Below are 17,808 nucleotides of genomic sequence, written 5' to 3'. Positions count from 1 at the left end.
CAGTGATATTGGCCTGTAGTTTTCTTTTTTTGTGGCATCTTTGCCTGGTTTTGGAATTAGGGTGATGGTGGTGTCATAGAATGAGTTTGGAAGTTTACCTTCTTCTGCAATTTTCTGGAAGAGTTTGGGTAAGATAGGTGTTAGCTCTTCTCTAAATTTTTGGTAGAATTCAGCTGTGAAGTCATCTGGTCCTGGGCTTTTGTTTCCTGGAAGATTTCTGATTACAGTTTTGATTTCCTTGCTTGTGATGGGCCTGTTAAGATCTTCTATTTCTTCCTGGTTCAGTTTTGGAAAGTTATACTTTTCTAAGAATTTGTCCATTTCTTCCAAGTTGTCCATTTTACTGGCATAGAGCTGCTGGTAGTAGTCTCTTATGATCCTTTGTATTTCAGTGTTGTCTGTCGTGATCTCTCCATTTTCATTTCTCATTTTGTTAATTTGGTTCTTCTCCCTTTGTTTCTTAATGTGTCTTGCTAATGGTTTGTCAATTTTATTTATTTTTTCTAAAAACCAGCTTTTAGCTTTGTTGATTTTTGCTATGGTCTCTTTAGTTTCTTTTGCATTTATTTCTGCCCTAATTTTTAAGATTTCTTTCCTTCTACTAACCCTGGCGTTCTTCATTTCTTCCTTCTCTAGTTGCTTTAGGTGTAGAGTTAGGTTATTTATTTGAATTATTCTTGTTTATTGAGGTAAGAATGTAATGCTATGGACCAGCTAGACCTAAGTGATATCAATAGGACATTTCACCCCAAAACAATCAATTTCACCTTTTTCTCAAGTGCACATGGAACCTTCTCCAGAATAGATCACATCCTGGGCCATAAATCTTGCCTTGGGAAATTCAGAAAAATTGAAATCATTCCAGTCATCTTTTCTGACCACAGTGCAGTAAGATTAGATCTCAATTACAGGAAAGAAATTATTAAAAATTCAAACATATGGAGGCTAAATAACACGCTTCTGAACAACCAACAAATCATAGAAGAAATCAAAAAAGAAATCAAAATATGCATAGAAATGAATGAAATGAAAACACAACAACCCAAAACCTATGGGACACTATAAAAGCAGTGCTAAGGGGAAGGTTCATAGCATTACAAGTGATACATATTTTCTTCTCCCTGAACAAAGCATTGCTTATACATTTGTTTAAATGGTGCTATTCTTCCAAAAGTGGAATCCTTCCCACTCTCCCAATTGGAGCTGTAGGCATCTTAAGTGCCCAATGAGACCTTCTTGTTCCTCTTAGAGGTACCTCCATACGTAAGTAGCCTGTTCTACAGTCTTCACCAAGCTTTACACTCTTAGGTTATATTCAGGTTTTCCTAGACTCTGGGTTACATTTCACTAAACCTGTGAATGGCTGTCCTCATTACTGACCTAATTCTATAAGCTAGATGGTCTCTTTTCTTCCTGAGGCATATTTGTAAAAAATTTTTATGTATTAATTAACCTAGTATTTTTTTAACATCCATAGAAGTAATTACTATAAATATCAGCATTTTATAGATAAGGGAACTGAAATATAGAAAGGTTGAATAACTTTATACTTAGTCACCAACTGGTGGTAAAACCAGATTTCAAGATCAGGTAATTTGGATTTAAAGTCTGCACATTCAACTACCATGCTATGTTACTGTGAAAATTGAAGGCAGATTTATCACTGAGGGTCAAGAGATTGAGGCAGTTTCCTTCTAATGGTCTCAATAACTTCTATGATTCCAATATAGCAGAAGGCTCAGTAGGACTGAAAATGATGAAACAGATGTGGGGGGAGTGGCAAAGATTTGTTCAGAGACTCACCATTGATGTGATTTTCTCTTCTATCAGCACTCAGATAGCCACAAGCTCTATTGGGGAAAAAGGGGGAGTAAGGATATCAATGGAGGGGGTTCAGGTAAGCAGATATCCATGGTGAGTATAAAAGAGAACTTTGAGATGACTATTGGAATAAAATCATTTTGACCTCACCATGTGTCATGCAGGATCCCAGTTCTCAGACCAGGGATTGAACCCATAACCACTACATTGGAAGTGTGGAGTCTTACTCACTAGACCACCAGGGAAGACCCACTTCTCAGGTAGTGCAGGTGGTGAAGAATCCACCTGCCAATGCAGGAGATGCAAGGGATGCAGATTTGATCCCTGCTTTAGGAAGATTCCCTGGAGTAGGAAATGGGAACCCACTCTAGTATTCTTACCTGGAAAATTCCATGGACAGAGGAACCTGGTGGGTTACAGTCCACAGGTCACAAAGATTTGGACATGACTGAACATACACAACCAACAACAACATGTGGAATAGACTATCACAGAGTGAGACTTTTTTTTTCTCTATGTGAAAGATGACATTTGGTTCATATTTAGTTAGATTGATGTATGTAAATCCTGGAAAATTCAAAGCTGTTGAGAGTATAGTCTGAGTTTTCTGATCTAGCATGTCTGTGGATAGGGGAAAGTCAAGAATTTTATACCTGGTTTGAATCTTGAAGGAGATTGGTTCTATGGAAGGAAGCGTAATTTATAGTGTAAATATCAGATTTGGGAAGCCAAGGTTTTACCCCCGATTATAGCCAGAATATGGACCCAGAACAGTTAGTTGATAGGGATCCTTTTGATCAGTTGGTCAAGTTTCCACTATGATAATATACTCTTCTTCCTGAAAGATGCTTCCAGACCTTGCACTTGAAGTGACTTATCGACTAATATTTCTCTGGAATTAGTTGCAATCTTCTACCCTTATCTGGTAAAATGGATTATTTCTGAATTGAAATAAATGTGGAAATTATACAGTGCTTCCTATGATAAGATTTTAAATACAGGAAACATTGTCAAAGTCAATCTAATATAATGCTTCTATTTTTACATTGTTTGTAAATTCTTCTGCCAAAATCAAGGACTGAAAGAGGAGTTTTGTCCTCTTTGAATTGTACCACTCCCCCCCCAAATAAATATATAATTGATAAAATTTTTTAAAAATAAAAAAAATAGATTATATCCCACCCTTTCATTACTTCAACAACATCCTTCTTTACTTATTTTTATAACTTAAAACCTTTCTGAATATAGCATAAGGAGTCACTGGGTATAAGCTATATTAAAATAGCTATGCAAAACACAAAGTTTAAGATGTTCCCAGGTTCACTTCAACTGCTTTACTACCAACAGACTCATATTTTGATACCGAGAAGAATTTTGGTTTCCTACTTCTCTCTCCTAAATATATCTCAAAACCTTCTGTTGCTCCCCATCTCCAGTTCACCCTATTTGTTCAGGTCACTACTGTTCCTTGTCTGAAATGCTGAGATAGCTTCTTCTTCTTTTTTTTTTTTTTTTGAGATAGCTCTTAACTGATCTCCCTACTTTTCTTCTTATCTACCTTCCCTGTCTTTCCTCATATTGCACATAATGTCATCTTTCTTATGCAGAAATACAGTATCTCTGTTTAAAACCTTTCTGATCTTCACTATTTGGCTTAGTGAAAAAATTCAGACTTTTAAAAATCTCTCTAGTCTTCTATCTTAATACCAATGTCTTTGTTTCTAGGATTTTGATTAGAACACTGTTCTTCTGTTCATCTCTAGCCTGAGTCCTGCCACCTGGCTGATTCCTGATTCCTCCTTCAATTTCAGTTTGAATGTCTCTTCCCATAAGAAAACTGGTTGCCTTTTGACTACTATAAGTATTCCTCCTTTATGCTCCAAGGAACTGGGTACTTATTTCTTTGTTATTTAAAATGTTCAAAAGATTTTGAAAAGTGAAAGTTGCTCAGTCGTGTCTGACTCTTTGCAATCCAGTCCACGGAATCCTCCAGACCAGAATATTGAAGTGGGTAGCCTTTCCTTTTTCCAGAGTATCTTCCCAACCTAGGGATAAAATCCAGGTCTCCCGCATTATAGGTGGATTTTTTTTAACAACTGAGCTATCAGGGAAGCCCCAAAGATTGTGAAGTCACTTTCTCCTTTCAATGGAATAGAAACTCCTTGAGATCAGTGGCATCTTGTTTGTGATTGTATTTCATTTTGAGCTTAATGCTTGGCACAGAGTAGGTGATTATGTGTTTTTAGTAAATTCAAAGTGCTCTGACATGATTCTACAGCAATCTTTCTCAGTTCTCCTCAATAAAAAGGACACACAGGATCAATTTTGGATGGTTTTCTAGATATAAAACCTGGGTTTACCCTGAAATAACCCAGAGACTGTCTGATATATTAAGCTGATTACTGTGTCTCCCTCAATCAGAAAATTTCCTGATCCAGCTCTTCAGGGACATTCTGCCTATCTTAAATGTCTACAGTGTGATTCTCACTCACTCAGAAATCTTCCTGAAGCAGCTATCCAGAGATAATCAGCCTATCTTTAAACCGTCTTTCTCTTGCGTTTAGCTCCCCTTATCCTTGGGGTTCACCTTCTCACTCATCTTGCTTTCTCTTGCTCAATACCCACATCCACATGGACTGAAACTTTTTCTCTAAATAATGTTTGTATCAAAATCTGGGCTCAGAAATTTCCACATATAAATCCATTTGTGTGTGTGTGTGTGCTCAGTCATGTCCAACTCTTTGTGACCCACTGGACTGTAGCCTGTCAGACTCCTCTGTCCATGGGATTCTGCAGGCAAGAATACTAGAGTGGGTTGCCATTTTCTTCTCCAGGGGATCTTCCAGACCCAGGGATCGAATCCGTGACCCCTGCATTGGCAAGCAGATTCTTTACCACTGAGCCACCTGGGAAGCCCAATAAATCCACTTGGGTAACATAAATACAAACAGATGTAAAGTAAAAGAGTTTATGCAAATACATATATGTTATTTGGGGTGAGATATGTGATCTCAGGATTGACAGTTATAGAAAAAGGTCCTGTGTGATTAGGCAATAAGAATTTCAGGCAGATTGCAGGAAGTCTGTAGCTGCCATTTCAGGATATCTTTCAATGTAACAGGTCTCCCAAAGTGTCAATGCATTTTTTTACCAAAGGTAAGTTAAATTCAAAGAAGAGACTGCAAAATCTCAAATATCTGAATTGTGTTTTTATCTTAAACACTGATTCAACAAGACTTTTAAAGATAAATTTATGTAGACTCTGTACATACTGACACATAGATAGGTCTTATGCTGATACAATTTAAGGGAAACAGGTAAGAGGTAAGATTATAGGTAGATTTTGTTTTCTTTTGCAGCATCGGTAGCTTTTTTTTTTTTTCTTTTTTATTGCCATCAAGACAGCCCTTGGGTAAGTGACATTTCAAGAAACCACCAGAAGACAGATAACAGCATCTGATTACTTTAGGGTTAATCGTTAGCAACACGGTTGTACTAGTGACATTGTTTATAGTGTTCAATTAAATGCCGATTTAATGACACGCCACATTTAAACAGCACTGCTGAGCTTTTATGTAGTTCCAGCCTAGAGGATTGACCAGCTGTCCATCCTTGATGACCCACCACATGCCTTTCCTTCTATGTTTCAAGGATGCAGGTAATTGCTAGTCCTGACAGAGACTAAACAAGCTATTGTCTTGCTGTATCCATAATGCCTTTCCTAATAGGAAATGAATTGGCAATCTTTACAATGCCAGGTATCCAACAGAAAATGGGTTTGGATATTAATATGGTAGGAATTTTGCTTCTTGAAGCTTTTGCTGGATATTTCACTCTGCACTTGCAGCTTTTTATTATACCTTGCATTTTGAGAGGAATGATGGGTGCATTACCACCAATTAAACAAGTGCAAGGTTATCTTTTCCACCCAACCAATTAACTTGGATTTTTTGAAATAGGGTTTGCAAACCTGAAAAGTATTCCTATTCCAGTAGTGCAAGAGAGCAAAATGACCAGGGGCTAATATTCAGCGGTGATGAGACTGCCAGACCCTGATCATTTGCATCTAAAAAAACCAATTTGAACCAAGGGCTGCTACTGAAATGTGTCATTTACTAATAGACTTCTATAAATATGTGATGTCTTGCTCATTCAGATATTCTCAGCTGAAAAGAAACAAAGTTTGAAGATATTGACTCCATTTTCCTACTTACTCCTCTTAAAGAATACAGCAGACAAAACCTTACTATATGATCAGCTTGTTGTATTTCCTGATGATATAGATGTGCAAGTGATAGCCTCCATCTCAGACTGCTTCACACTCTAGTGGGAACACCAGAGAAATAAACAGAAAAGCGTAATGTAGAGTGCATATAACTGTGATGAAGGTGGTACATATTGCACTGGGTAATATAAAGGAGAGAGGTATTTTTTTCAAAACAAAGAAAAAGGTTAAAGAAATTACATATAGAATAAGAAAATGGGTTGAATCACCAATCTGAGGTGACTTCAGCTCTTGGTTTATATAATCAACTTATACAACATAGTTTTAAATGTACCAGAAATAACCTTCAAGAACAATTTCTGTGAAAGTATAATATCAACTTGAGTAATGTGAAGGTTAAATATTCTACTTGAACTCCTTAATACAGCATGCAGAAACATCTGACATAAAGCAATAGTAAACATTCCATGTAATTAATCAGTAACTATTATTAATTGAAGGTGATCAAATATTTTATTTATATATTATTATTATTAAGAATTTATAGCTATATTTTTATCTAGAGAAGCAGAAATAGAGAAGGAGAGAGTCATATATCAGTTCAGTCGCTCAGTTGTGTCCAACTCTTGTGACCCCAATGGACTATAGCACGCCAGACTTCCCTGAGCATCACCATATCAGATATTAATATTTAGGAGATCTAGCAAAGAATCCTATTTTATATCCTATTTTATGGCAAACCACATTTAAGAAATTATAGTTTAACTAAATTATGAGAGAAATTATATTTCAACACACTGGTTTACCATGGATACACCTTTGTTTTCTATCACTTCTAGCCATTCAAGTGAGAATTTAATTAAACATTTCTTACTTGAACAAATTATCTGATGAAATGAGATCAGTGATGGCTGGTGACTGGAGGGTACTGTCTAGGGTGATTGATGATTCTGAGAATGCAATGCTGAGTCTTATTTTACATTGCATCTTTACCCTTAAGTAACATCTGATCTTAGAGAAAGCTAGTCCAAATTTGGGGGTTAGAGTATAGTGATCTAATTATTTTTCCTTCAGGATTTAAGATAAATTATTAGAATTAATAATATTGCTTTATTTGTGAAACATTGTCATTATAATTCCACGTGAGATTTCTTCCTTGTTTAATTTAGTTAAATTTTAACTTCCTATTCCTTCTTTGGTAACCACCTAATGAGATCAATTTAGTTCTTTTAATTTGCATGTATCCTTAAAGAATGCTCAGTATTTTTTATGTTCCTCTTCTTGCCTTTTTTTTTGGTCAAATACCCACATTATGTAAGTAATATTAATATTATGCTGTGTTTTATCTTCTTACTTGTTTCATTCAATACTCATTTTTAGATGTGTTCATTTGAATTTAGGTGTTTGTGGTTCATTTATTTTAACCAATCCATAGTCCCCATTATTTATAGCCAGGAATGTTGTTTTTGTGTCTTGAGTATTTTCATACTTAATTTTACTAACTATTGCTATACCACCCTTCAGAAAGTTTGTGACGATTTGCACTCCCATCAGAAGTGTGTGGTGAATTCCATCATCCCTATATGTATATATTTTAAAAAGAACAGTGTGTGTCAAAAAAGAGATAGGCATGTACTGCAGATATTTCAGGCTCTAAGACCCAGCATCTTACTTCTTGCAAACCATCTTCTGCCTATGTACTAAACCTAGATTCATACAAGTCCTCCCCCCATCACCAAATTAAGAAAGCATTAAAGAAAGAAACAATGAAAAAGAAAACAGGTAAATGAAAATCTGTAGTAGAGTGGAAAAAAATGTTGCCATACTTAGAAACAACTCATTGCCAATTATTTGGTAATAGAAATGATTTTTAAACATTTTATATAGAGGCATACTCATACAGGGGCTTTCTGTGTTTCATCTACATTTAATAAATAGATTAGTAGATGTTTTACTAAAGATTTAAGTAGCTTCAGGTTATAATATTTGGGAGGACTCTTCTTTAACTAAAAGAATACAAAATTATCCTACATTTATTAATGTTACAAGCATTTATTTCTAAGTCTCCTTCCAAGATCTAGAAAGGGGCTCATGCAAGTGAGGGACTCAGAAGGTTATGTTTCATCGCTTTCTCAACCTCTGGGATTTGGGATAAATGTGTAATGTATCATAATCTTTCCCCTCTTCACATAATAGGAAACAGGTTCCCAGTTAGCATTTTGGCACATAATGTCTGATTTTCCAGAAAATATTAAATTAATATTCTGCTGAATTTAAACAGATTTCTGTTTTTAGACAAACTATGAAGAAATAAAAAATCAAGTGATTGGGAAGAAAAAAGAAAACTTTAAGCAATCATAGCCCAAACTTCCTCTTCAGTTCTTTGTTACTTGATGCAGTAGGTCTCCAATTCTCTTTCTATTTGGACTCATTTGCTATTGAGTATTGTATATTATGTATTGTATAATACGTCCTTGGGTTCTCAATTTAATCAAACTCATTACACTTGGAAGGGACAATTTCAAGGCAATTTTATTTTTATTTCCCATTGTCCTTAAAATATAGTGTGTGGAGTATATTTGTTCCCCTGCCCCTGCATCAAAACTCAAGCAGACTCTATGACTTTTCTCATTAATCTGAGAAACAAGTTCTCTTGTTCCTTTGAGTCATAAATTAAAATGTCCAAAAAAAATTAAAAAATAAAATAAAATAAAATGTCCAGTCCTATGTAAAACAAAAACTTCAAAGGTGGGTTCCAGTTTATTTCCTCTTTCCTCACTTAAATCCTCCGTTTCTGTCTGCCTCTCATCATGGGTATTATCTGACCTCTTCCAAAATTTGAAGATGGAGGCAGGAGAATTGACAAAGGGAGCAGAAATATTCTGAGCTGATGGACACTGGTGTAATGATCTGACCGTGGCTATTTCTTCCCCATTCCTGAGGTTTTCTCACATGTGCTTGAGACAAAGTAAATGAATTTCTCTCTAGACCACATAAACAAATCTCTCTCTCTCACTTGATCACTTCCTCCTTCCTCATCCTTATTCATCCCTCAATCTCTTTTTTCTCTTTTTTTTTTTTTCCATGCTGTCCTTCAGAGAAGCTATATCAAAAGGATCTAAGATGCCCCCACACTGACCTTACAGCCTGGTTCATGGGAAACAATCCCACATTCTTCACCCTCATAGACTCTGCCTCCTCACAATGGTTCTTCTTTGTGTCCTGTTTCAAGGCAGGAAGCCAGCCCCCTTTGCCTTATATATTTCTCAGGTAGAAGTCAGAAACCAGACCACTGCATCCTGAAATAGCCAGGACACAGTTGAAGTTCTCCACATGGAAGTGAATGAAGCACCCAGCATTCTTCTCTCTTATGGGGTAGTGGGACTTAGGACTCATGAACAAATCAGCTACTCACTACAAACAAAAATGATACCTTTCTGATCTACAACACATCAGTGTTGGTAAATGGTTTTATACATTACAAGTCTTGTTTCCTACCATCTTCTTTGAAATATATTTATCCTAAACTAGAAATTCACTTGAAATCTCTTTTGACATTATAGTACTTTATTCAAAACATACATAAGAAATGAAGAAATAAACACTTTTTAGAAGCCTAGATATTTTCAGTATAGCTTCTTTTACTCTTTATGCTGTAAGCAAACAAGATTTATTATTTGTAGTAGTTATTATGTATTTATAGCATGGTACACTGAGTTGTCTGTTTAAAAGGGGAGCGAAGGTTTAGGTTTGTAATGTCTATAGCTATTTTTCCTTCAGTTCAGTTCAGTTCAGTCGCTCAGTCGTATCCAACTCTTTGTGACCCCATGGATACAGCATGCCAGGCTTCCCTGTCCATCACTAATACCTGGAGCATTCTCAAACCCATGTCCATTGAGTCAGTGATGCAATCCAACCATTTCATCCTCTGTCGTCCCCTTCTCCTCCAGCTTTCCATCTTTCCCAGCATCAGGGTCTTTTCTAATGAGTCAGTTCTTCGCATCAAGTGGACAAAGTATTGGAGCTTCAACTTTAGCATCAGTCCTTCCAATTAATATTCAGGACTGATTTCCTTTAGGATGCACTGGTTGGATCTCCTTGCAGTCCAAGGGACTCTCAAGAGTCTTCTTCAACACCACAGTTCAAAAGCATCAATTCTTTGGTGCTCAGCTTTCTTTATAGGCCAACTCTCACATCCATACATGACTACTGAAAAAACCATAGCCTTGACTAGATGGACATTTTGTTGGCAAATTAATGTCTCTGCTTTTTAAAATGCTGCCTAGGTTGGTCATAGGTTTTCTTCCAAGGAGCAAGTGTCTTTTAATTTCATGGCTTCAGTCACCATCTGCAGTGATTTTGGAGCTCCCCAAAATAAAGTTTGTCACTGTTTCCATTGTTTCCCCATCTATTTGCGATGAAATGATGGAACCGGAAGCCATGATCTTCGTTTTTTGAATGTTGAGTTTTAAGCCAGCTTTTTCACTCTCCTCTTTCACTTTCATCAAGAGACTCTTTAGTTCTTCTTTCGCTTTCTGCCATAAGGGTGGTGTCATTTGTTTATCTGAGGTTATTGCTATTTCTCCCCACAGTCTTGATTCCAGCTTGTACTTTATCCAGCCTGACATTTTGCATGATGTACTCTGTATATAAGTTAAATAAGCAGGGTGACAATATATTTTTCCTTAACCAATGCTAATCCTAGTTATATAGCTGCTGCTGCTGCTGCTAATTACTTCAGTCGTGTCCGACTCTCTGGGACCTTATGGACAGCAGCCCACCAGGCTCCTCTGTCCACAGGATTCTCTAGGCAAGAATACTGGAGTGGGTTCCCATTTCCTTCTCCAATTATGAGACTAGTGCCTTTCATATTCCATGATACATGCCATTGGCATTTAGCCTTAATCTGAAACAAAAGAGCAAAAATGCCTCAGGGAGAAATAGTGGTCTTTTAACTGGTAAGAGACAAGTAAGATACAACTATTTCATCCAGTTTTGTTTGGATTTTCCTGTTGAAATAAAGTTTCCCATTTTTGCTTACTATAAAATGTAAGTGTATCTTGAAAACAGACGGATCAAATATTTTGAATGGCATGATTACTACACACACACACACACACACACACACACATATTTAAAACCCCTTTTTAGAAATACCACAGCAGAAGTGTCATGAAGATAAAAGAATATACATTGACAAACAACGACCTAGAAAAGTAAATAGTAAGGGGCAAGACAAGAAGACTGGGTTACAGGTAACATGAGAAGATAATTTTTACTCCTCAAAATGTATTAGAATCTACTACTTCCCCATGACAGAAACTAAATAATGTTACTTTACACATTATCTGTTTACTTATTTTTCTTTTGTAGGTAAACTGTGAACTTTTAAAGAATTTCATGAATATAAATTAGAATTGGTCTGAAATTTTTAAAAAAGAATATATTTTTCCCAGAAAGAAAAGCTGTACTTTTAAACAAAACTGTATATTTTTATAAAACAGTGATTCTTTTATTCCAGTGTATTCTATACAGTATGTTAAGCATAGAATAGATGAAGTTTCCCTTTTTAAATATCAGTTATTTATTTTTGTTATGCTTAGAATACCTGACAGTTTAATACTAGTAAAGCTATGGTGTAAATCTCTGTTTCCAAATGAATCTCTTAGCAATAAAATTAGAAAAAGAGTTCAGATTCAGGGCTTGGATGGATAAAGCAAAAAATACTGCAATTTTAGAATTTACTACCTGTGTATAAAGGTGCTTTTATTCTAACTGTAATGTAGAGCTTTAATATACTTAAAAACCTTCTCGTGGCATTAGGTCCCTGCTATCTATACAGTGCTAATGAGTTTTACTTTGGCCAAGTCATGTTTTATAGCGTGCTAAAAGTTGTTTTGAGTTTTGTGTGTGTGAGTGTTTTAAGCTTTGGTGTCTGCTGTGCTGTTTGAGAAATAAAAATTTTTAACAAAATCAAGAAAGTCAAATTTGGGACCTACTTAAATGGCTATTTCACATTATGTTTGTTGAAAATGCAAACTAACTCTTCCATTTCCTAAATTTCATATTAGTCCTTGGATGCACCTAATATAATCCATAGATGCAAAAGTGATACTCTTGCTGGTTTATTTGAGGCATTTCCCTCAATTAATGCTATGCAGAATCATAATAATCCAACTTAATGAGTTTTGTATTGACATTTGGATTAGTATAACTAATAAATCCCAGTCCACTTACTTTCCAAGTTCATTACTTAGCCTTCTTTAATTCAATGGCCTTATAGCATTTACAAATGCAGGGCTATTTGAAATATAAGGATAAAGGATTGCAACCCTGAAGTTCAACTATGAAATTTAGATCTACAGAATATTAATTTAGGAATACTTTAAGAAAGTCATTCATTTTACAGATTTTAAAAAAATGGACATAATGTAACAGAACAAACAGGTGACTGGAGGTAGGATAACTGGTGGTGAATGTGCTCAAACTGTTGGTGACCCCATGGGCTGTAGCCCTCCAAGCTTCTCTGTCCCCAGGATTCTCCAGGCAAGAATACTGGAGAATATCAGAGTAGGTTACCATTCCCTTCTCCAGGGGATCCTCCTGACCCAGGGATCGAACTTGGTCTCCTGCATTTCAGGCAGATTCTTTACCATCTGAGCTACCGAATGAAGATCACTGAAATACAGACATCCCACCCACCACTAATCCAGGGCTCTGCCAATAATGCTGAACCCAGGCATGAAGTGATAAGAGAGAAATATGCTTCCCAACCTTCCATCATCTGAAATTTACTTAAAACAAGCATGAACTAACAAGTTATGCTGCCTTAGACATGCTACTTTCATTCTTATTCATAAAAACACTTCACACATAGTAAATGCTTGATAAATATTTACTGAAATAAATTAAATTAATTCAGGTATAAATAAAGTGTAACACATCTTTCCAAAGCTTCACTGTGTTAGTATCAATTCATGAGTTTCACCTGCTTAAGAAGTTCTACTTACTCGATGGCAGTTATCTGCTCTTTACCTAAAAACTGAATTCTGAAATGCACCAAAGCGAGTAGTCTCCCATGTGCTCAGAAAACGTCATCTTGTGTTGCTTTGCTCTGAATCAAAGAGCCCTGTTTATATCTCTGCACCTATCACTTGAATATTGCCCTGCAGGGCAGTGATATCCTGTAGCAGTGGCCACCTTGCCCTTTTCTTGTTTAGTTACTCAGTCATGCCCAACTCTTTGCGACTCCATGGGCTATAGCCTGCCAGGCTCCTCTGCCCATGGAATTCTCCAGGCAAGAATACTGGAGTGGGGAGCCATTCTCTTCTCCAAGGCATCTGCCTGACCCAAGGATCAAACCTAGGTCTCCTGCATTGCAGGCAGATTCTTTACCATCTGAGCCACCAGGGAAGTCCCTACCTTGCCCAGCCAGATGCTGAAGATGTTCTGTGACTGGGGACAGAGGTGGGGAGAATGCCTGTCTCTCCATATTCTGTGATTCTCCCTGAAGCCTAAACAACACTGCTGGGTCACACCAGGTAGTAAATGGAACGGCTAATATTTAAAGTTAGCCTGGCTCCTGTCTCTGAGCTACTCCCTGAAACTGTGTGACGTGTGACAATGATGTTCCAGCCTCTACATCTTCCTCCACTTTCTGAGGATAATGCACAAACATGCCTTTCTTCTGTCTTCAGCTAAAAAAGTATTATTTGCACATACATTTCTTGAATAGGTTGTTTACAGGGAAATAGATAAGGAAAGAGTTTCATCTAGCTTCACTTTCTAGAAGTGTCCCAGCTGTGCTCCAACTTCCAACTTAACTCATTGCAATAAAGTAGTAAGATTTGTCATTCTATGATACATATTTGTGTTTTTATACTAATTTATTGATCTAAGACATACAGTCTTGTTTTGAAAAGCTACACAGAACCATTCAACTGTTCATTATTCTATATAGCACATTTCTTTTGTGAGGATGCTGCATTGTAAACAACTCTAAAATTCTCAGTGACTCAAAACACAATTTCTTGTTCCTGGGCTTGCAGGTCAGCTGTGGCACTGCTGGGCTCAGATGGGGTTAGCTGGGCTTGGATCCAGACTGTACCTTGTGCTCAGGTATATTCATTGTTTCTTCTCATTCCAGGACTAGTGGCTCAACTTGGTTTATTTCTCATGGCAACAGACAAAGCTACAAGCAGCAAGAGAAACTATTCAAATGTATTCAGTACCTCTGCCTGCATCACATTTATTAACATCCCATTACCTGAAGCAAATCACACGGCTCAACCCAAAGTTAGCAGGGTAAGGATGGATATTCTCCCTACTCTGCTGGTAGGCCCTGTAGAGTTACATGCAGAAGATTTAAGTATAATCCTATTTTGGGGAGGGGGGTGAAAAAACAGAACAATCTATTTTGCTACGGTTGAAAATAATGATAACAGTGGTGATAGTGATAAAATGATTATAGTAGAAGGAAGTTGTCTTTCCCCCTCATTTCTAACATTAAACTATATTCACCTTGAGATTTTTATCCTTAATGGTAATGGCCTAACAAGTTGGTCTCATTGGAATGTTTTATTTTTCTTCCCATGAACAATTGAAGAACATTTTGGGGGCTGGGGTGGGGAAGAAGTTTCTCCCAAACATAGAGTGAAAGGCGAGGCTGCAATGCTTTGTTGCTTAGATAACAAAGAGTATTTCACACCTTGGATGAAGATTCTTTCCTCCCACTTTGCAGGCACTCCCCAAACCCAGCAGTCTGAGAATGAAACAGAAACATTCAACATGTGAACTAGAAGCAGGAGAGGGCATTAAAAGCAGTAGTAGACTGTCTCCAGGTCTGAAGTGTGATGATATAATGGGACACAGATCAAGAGAGCAGGAAAAATGGTAGACTCCATTTGAGCGAGAATGAACTAGTTTTAGTATATGCACAGACAATAGTTGCGAAGAAAATTCAGGGGAGAACTGTTACTGCTACTGCAGGCTGTTTTCGTCCAAGCTAGTTGTTTGAAGGCCTCAGAGCTTATGTTGTTTTTGTTATTATTGAACACCGTTATGATCCATATATTATTGTTTTATCTTCAGTGAGGTGATAGTGAATAGTGAATTCTGAGAGTTCCGTTGTTCATGAAAGGAATATGGTTTCCCAACTCATAGTTCCCTTTGCTTAGGCTAAGATAACAAAACCAAAATTGGATCTATCTTAAGGAAACAAGGATGAATGATAGCTTATCAGATCAATATAAAAATGTCAACATATGGTTAAGACTATGCCCAATGGACAAAAAGTTTCTTAGCACTTCTAAGATTTTATATTCCATAATATGCTACATAAGAGCTAGAATTTATTTATTGCTATCAAGTTAGAGGAAGCTAAAAGTTATCTCATCAGTACCATAGAATTGTATTCCAATACTTTTCATTACCTGAGGGACATTCCACAGGCTGTGAAATTCTCAGTAAAATTGTAAACCTCATTGAATTCTCTCACACTGAGCTGAATATCAATAAAACTACAATTTTATTGGCAAGTGCTGGCCAGCAAAAACGGGAATTGCATTGATTTACATTATCATAGCTTAATATCCTTTAACAGACAATGTCCCCTAGGTTCACTCCACAAATAACTTTCTTTAAACTTACTCTTTCTCTGGGACTTTCTTTCTTAGGAATCTCATCTATTCCCATGCTTTAAGCGTCAATGAATCCTGAAATTGTATCTCTAGACCTGCATTACAGTCTCCTCGACAATCTACCTTGGATATCCTACAAGGAGCTGAAACATGTCAGGTTAAAAAGCAAACCCATTCATTCCTTTCCTCAGTATTTCCCAAAACATTCTGTTTCTCTTGACGTTTTCATTTCTGTAAATAGGTCTGGCGTATTAAACTTGCAGCTATTATCCTTCTCCCACTTTCTCTATATTTTATCAATGCAAATTCTACATCTACAATTCATCAATATTTTATCCCCACATTTCCATTTTTAGTCCATTTCCTCTATGGTAGAGCCTCCTAACTCTTAAATCTTTGAAAAATCCTTCCAAATGTGATTCCCAAGCCCACTCCTCTTGCCTTCTTAATTCACCTATAATATCTCTCTGCTTATGATTCTTACTGATGTGTACCCCTCTGCTATTACAAATTTTATGTTGAGGGTCCACTTCAAATGTCATTAACTCCATTATGATTTTTTCCAGTGTCATACTATATATAGTTTCTCAATCATGTGAAGTTTCTTGTAAATTTTACCCCTTAAAATATTGTCACTCATGGTTAATCCTTTTAAAAATGTGATCAGTTTTGTGTTTCTCCATTTTCTCCTACCAGGCACAGAATCGTATGTCTTCTGATGCTAAAAATGAAGAGTTACTTATCTTTCTATCCAAGGTTATCATTTGCATGTAAAAGATGAACAGTAAATGCTGACAAAATTTAATCAGCTGCTCAATTCAGGCCCTGTGAATTCATATTTATTTTTTAGAAAAAAAAAGTATCACATTTTTCTTCTAGTGGTTATACAATTGAAAAATTACCTAGAGTCACATCCATACCCAGGAACGCAAATGCTCACAAATAACTATTGATATTATTTTGGTTTGATTTATTGGAAAGCTTTTTCTTTTTTTTTTTACCCTATACCTAGGAAGATTTTAAAGTCCTCTGTTGGGTTAAAGCGTGTGTTTAAAATGTTGGAGGTTGTTTTTACTCAAGAGCTAGAATAGTGGACCAGAAATGTCTGCCATGCACAGATTGTAAGGGCCTTACATTGAGAGATGCCTTTTCAAATGAATTTACTTGGATAGCTACTGATATTGAAAATGGTGTATTTTAGGTAAAATTAAATGAGGCCTTCCTGTGTGTATTCAAATTCAGGAAAATCTTAATTTTCAGGAAAAATATAGAGAGATAAATAATTTATATAGCCAATGATTCTTAAGTATCACTCACATTTGCTGTTTTCTATTTCTCTTTATTATGCTGTCTAAACCAACTTGCACTCTTTCTCTCTTGATAGCTAATGTTGAACATGTGCTAAATCTTGTAAGAATATCTGCTATGAAAATAAAAATAAGTATAGTTCATTTGAGATGATATCTTATATTTTCTTGACTATCTCTTGGATTGCATGATTCTAATAGTACAAGCTCTCCCTCGGCTTCTGTTTCCCGAATTGACGTTAAATAAACCCTGAAGCTTTGGTGCTAAAATAGACAATTCAGCAATTAAAGAGACAGAAAATGGAAAGAGTATATTTACTTTAACACTGCTTCCATTATTCGAAACCCCCTAACAACAGTAATAAAATATTTCAGCAAGAGTTTCCAGATGCAATAGGAATTTAATTTTCTTTTCAGAAAGAGGAACTTGTTCATAGCTCACTAGAGAAGACTGGGTTTATAAGTTATTCAGTTCTTCTTATTGTGATAAAATTGAGGCAGAGAGTAATTTATTTTCTCTTTCAATGTAGTAGATATAAGGTGGAAGATAAAGCTAAATAACTGAAGTAAAATTAGCATGTATAAGATACATATTGCTACTTTGGAAATTATAAAGTCTCTGTGGTTTCAGTAGTATAGGTCAGAATCTGCACCTTCACTGGTCACTGGTGAATAGGCACTGTATGGACAGGTAGGTTGGGTAACAGGAAGTAACTTTATCTATGTTACATTCACACCAACAGTGAGGCAAAACACCCCACTCACATGCAGGACATGATTTTCAGGGGATCATCCTGCATCTTTGCTTTACTGACTG

General features: G+C 36.3%; 1 long non-coding RNA gene across 3 annotated transcripts in view; it reads left to right on the top strand.

Moving 5' to 3' along the window:
- The window catches only part of LOC139037696 (uncharacterized), a 207,222-nt gene extending 190,107 nt beyond the window's left edge, over positions 1-17,115 (top strand). For all 3 annotated transcript variants that reach the window (XR_011490528.1, XR_011490527.1, XR_011490529.1), the window contains 2 exons: positions 14,193-14,350; positions 15,721-17,115. This is a non-coding gene — a long non-coding RNA (uncharacterized lncRNA). The remainder of the gene's footprint in view (positions 1-14,192; positions 14,351-15,720) is intronic.
- The last annotated feature ends 693 nt before the right edge of the window (positions 17,116-17,808 follow it).

Source organism: Odocoileus virginianus, chromosome 12, assembly GCF_023699985.2.
Source record: "Odocoileus virginianus isolate 20LAN1187 ecotype Illinois chromosome 12, Ovbor_1.2, whole genome shotgun sequence".
In the NCBI taxonomy this organism is placed as follows: Eukaryota; Metazoa; Chordata; class Mammalia; order Artiodactyla; family Cervidae; genus Odocoileus; species Odocoileus virginianus.
The sequence above is the reverse complement of the archived record's forward strand: the minus strand, read 5'-3'. Positions and strand labels throughout refer to the sequence as shown.